Source organism: Dermacentor silvarum, unplaced genomic scaffold (genome assembly GCF_013339745.2).
Source record: "Dermacentor silvarum isolate Dsil-2018 unplaced genomic scaffold, BIME_Dsil_1.4 Seq16, whole genome shotgun sequence".
Lineage (NCBI taxonomy): Eukaryota > Metazoa > Arthropoda > Arachnida > Ixodida > Ixodidae > Dermacentor > Dermacentor silvarum.
Window position 1 is genome coordinate 6,439 of NW_023605782.1, and position 4,330 is coordinate 10,768.

The window sequence follows — 4,330 nt, forward strand, 5'->3', positions numbered from 1 at the left end:
CGGTAGCAAGCACGCTTCTGAACGAGGTGCGCCCACCGATGGGAGACCAAATCAACGAGGGATGCGGAGGAGGAGCATGAGACGTGGAGCACGAGTCAAAGCGCGATTAAACTGTCGCCGCGCGCCGTATGTGTGAGTAAAAGCCCCTGCGCGCCTTCACGGAGCGCGAACGCGACTTCATCGCGCGAAAGGCCGTGGGGGTATGGGAGGGGGGAGGGGGGGGCGACGGCTGTGCTGCGGCACCAAATGCGTATCTTGCAACCGGGCACAAGGGTAACTGAGTCGCGTCTTGTCCTGGTAGCATCTCCCTCGCATGGTTTTCCGCGGCTTCCATGGACGTGGCGATAACACACGCCTTGTCCCATGTTAGGACTTTGTCATCTTCAGCGGCCAAAAGCTTGCATCGAATAGCCTCGCTGCGCACACCCACAACAAGCTGGTCTCTGAGCGCCTCAGTTAAAAATGTTCCAAACAAGCAGTTCGTTGCCAACCGCTTCAATTCCACGATGAAGTCGTCAACTGCCTCCCGGGATCCCTGTGTGCGTTTATGGAAGTTGTAACGCTCCGTGACTATCGACTGCTTTGGCGCGTAATGGTTCAGAAGCGCCTGTTTTATCTCTTCTTTTCAGGAGCCTCCGGAAACATCAAGTTCCGCAATGTGGCGTACGCGCTGTCACCCACTATCGTGATAAGAACGTCCGTCTCGCTTTGTTCATCCAGCTTATTCACTCTCGCAAAAGCCTCGAACCGCTCGAAGTAGATAGCCATGTTATCTGTCGTGGTACAGAATTCTGTCAGGCGCCCGACGAACAGTTGGTGGCTAGAGGACGGTGGCAGATTGTCCATGATGTCTGCTGCTGCTTGCTGCTTGAATCAGGGCTGGCGGTTTATCCCATCTTCGTCGCCATTATTAAAGAGACGACAGTTGCGCAAGAGTATTATTGACGACGACTGGCCGGTACATACACATAATATCTTAAGACACGCCCCCCTGCTTGGGTAGGCTATTTATACTGTAATGGTGGCTCTGGAGTGTCCACAAGCGTGGCCCCCTGCTGGTTACAAGATACAACAGTCTCATCGTCCTATCTTGTTTTCTCTTTTTTTTTTTTTAAACAGTCACTGTCTTTGTCGGTGGAGACATCGAGGGTGTAGTCGGCGCTTACACAGCTTAAGTCGCCGCGACCGTGTCGCTGGTTAACATGTCAATGAATAAACACTGGACACGCGAAGCTATCCCGAATGGCATGCTGGAGTTCGCTTGCCCGACGTTTTGGGCGCGGTCGGTGCTAAATTAACTAGGCTTCGTTGGTTTCGGTTTCCAGGAGGTGTCGGCGACATGGCCGACCGCCATGCTGCGGCCATGGAGGAAGAAAAATATAGGAGGGAGCATTACGTCACGCGGCCCGCCTTGGCAAGCGAATGCTTTGTGTAGCCAGCAGTAGTGGCCCAACACATGACCTCTTGTGTCGAGATCACGGAGAATCCGAGATTTGCCGAGATGTTTGGTTACGGGCTAATTTTTGTTCGGTGCGCGCTCGGCCGGCAGCTGCACACATGCAGGAAGCGACAAGATTTTTCCTTGTTTTGTTTTGTTTTTTTCTTGTTATTGTTTATTTCAAGAGTTTCGAATGGGTATCGAAAAATAAAGGAACAGCCGGGAGTACTAAAAGCGACCGCGCGCTCTGACATTTCCTCCGTGCTAAGATGTTTTCATCACGTGTTGGGCCACCACAGTAAGCGACAATCGCATTGCGGTATGCTCCCTCCTATATTTTCCTTCCTCCATGGCTGCGGCGATGCCAGCGACGTATCAGCACCAAAATATTGCTATTTCCGCTCAACTCGGTGGTCAAATTACCACGCAGTCGTGCAGGCGAAGTCTAAATTATATAGAATGGCGTACCTTAAGGTGTCCGAAATTTCGGTCGTACTTGTGCTGTAAATTTATGGGCCAGTGATGGTGCCTCAAAGTAGTTCGAATAATCGAGCTTGTTTGAATTGCTGGCGTTGAAATAATCAGTCTTCTACTCTGGAGCGTGGATTAGGGCGCCACTTATAGCCCAAACAAAGCCAGCTTGCAAATTTTCAGTAGCCCAAATATAGCCAACTAGCCCAAGTCGACGTCAAAATTTTTTTCCTGTAGCCCAATTTGGCTATATATAGCCAAACCTGGCAACACTGCCGCTGAGGAGGCGAGCGCCATCTGGATGGGATTTTCGCATGTAACCTAAGCGAGCGCGCCGCTGTTGGTATGGTACAAATGCTGGAAAAGGGGTTTGTGTTTTAGTTTCCTCATAATAGAATTATGTTTTCTCGTACACTCAAATTACAATCCGATGCTACCATGTCTGTAGATTGTGGTTAAAGGGCCCCTAAACCACCCAGAGGTCGAAATTTAGTTGTGGTGTTGCAGTTGTGCACGAGTCGACAACGAACACGTAGCTGTGAGAATTTTTCGAAATGGTGCCGCAATAGCGGAGTTTGATGATCGAAAAACGGCCCTCGCTCGTTTCGCTCTTTCCTTTGCTACGGCTGGTCTCTCCTCCTCGCCGATTGCTGCTCCAAATGTCACGTGACATACGTCATCACCAACGCGCTTCTCAAAACACTGCCTACTTCCGGTTAAGGCGCGTCCACGCTAGCCATAGCGGCACATATGGGGACGACGATACAGCCTCCAGTCTGCCGCGCGAGAGGTGTCCAAAGTAGACGACAGTTCGGCCGGCGCCCCGCCAGCTGCACGATCAATGGGCCAATCGACGACCGCGAAGCTGCATGCCTCTGCCACCGGCAACAAAAACATCGGCTGCAGCTAGAGTGTACTAGACAATGGCCGAGTGGGCCGTACGGCGCTCTGCCGCTGAGGCGCCGCGTGTGGAAAAATAGTGCGAGGGCGCTGCGAGCGAACTGGATTGGGGCGGAGACGCGCTCCACGGCATATTCAACGTATTTTCGCTGCGGGTGCCGAGGCCGATTGCACATAGTACGCTCTTAAAATAGCACTTTATTTCAACTGCAAATTTATGTTTAAACCATTTTGCCAAAGATGTATATTTGAGGCATAAATTATACAACGCGACATCTTCAATTTTGCTGCCGTTGTCAAGCACGTCGTCTGCTAGCGAGCACGCGTTACTACGCGAACGCTGGCGGATGCCCAGTTTTTCTCTCAGAACCTCTGTGCAGTACATTTTTTAATGGTTTAGTTGCTTCGGTGCGCCCATGACTCTTGAGGGCCGGTTCCAAATGTAGTTTTAGCCAGGTGAACTGCTGTTTTTACCACTGTCCTCTAAAAGTAACTGGTATCTCCGCACCATGAATGCTACGTTAGAAAATTTTATTATTGATATAATTTTACACGTGCTTCTTGTTGGTGGATATTGATCAGGGCCAATGATCGAAGGAAACAATATTAGAGTGGATAAACCAGATTTATTAACTGCGTGGTGCGATGAATGACCAATGTATTTCTAGGTAATTAAATCAAAGGGTACATAGACATATATATTTACGATATATATAGGTAAGGGATAAAATAACATATTCCAAATGCAATAATTGAAATGAAGTGAGAACTCGCGACTGGAATAAGCGCACGTGTTTGCAGTAACAAACACACTTATTAGTGAATACTGGAAATAAAACTCTCATTCACAGCAATAATATTCATAGCAGGCAAAACCATCACATATATATATATATATATATATATATATATATATATATATATAATCATATCATAAGAAGCCAACAAACATTAACACCAAGGACAACATAAGGGAAATTACTTGTACTTTACTAATTGAATTAAAGAAATGATAATTAATTGAAATCAAAATGGATGAAAAAACAACTGTCCGCAGGTGGGGAACGAACCCACGTCTTCGCATTACGCGTGCGATGCTCTCACCATTGAGCTACCGCGGAGCAATTTTCCCATCCACTTTCTTGGGTATTTCTGTGCGCGCGTGTGTGTGTGTGCGTGTGTGTGTGTGTGTGTGTGTGTGTCTGTCTGTCATTGATATACTGTACGACGTCGAATAGTCATTTCCGTTCGAATGTAATGCATGACAGCACTATTGAAATCTCAAAGGTGAGAGACCGCATGCAAGTGAGGACTGTTATTCCGAATGATTTTGCTGCCGGAGAGTCGTGCCTGTTGCGTAGAGAGGCAGTTCCTGAGAGAATTAACGGACGGGTGTTAACAAGTCCTGCTTAACAAGTTCCTAGCTCTCATTCAATATAAACGCCCCGTTTTGGGGCAGCCTGTAAATCTGCTAACTTGATTCAGACAAGGAAAACTTTGTTTTCCTTGTCTGAATCAAGT

General features: G+C 48.1%; 1 non-coding gene across 1 annotated transcript; it reads right to left on the reverse strand.

Annotated features, from left to right (window-relative positions):
* Positions 1-3,858: 3,858 nt before the first annotated feature.
* Trnat-cgu (transfer RNA threonine (anticodon CGU)) lies at positions 3,859-3,930 on the reverse strand. Its single transcript has one exon. It is a non-coding gene; the product is annotated as a tRNA-Thr (tRNA).
* Positions 3,931-4,330: the final 400 nt, after the last annotated feature.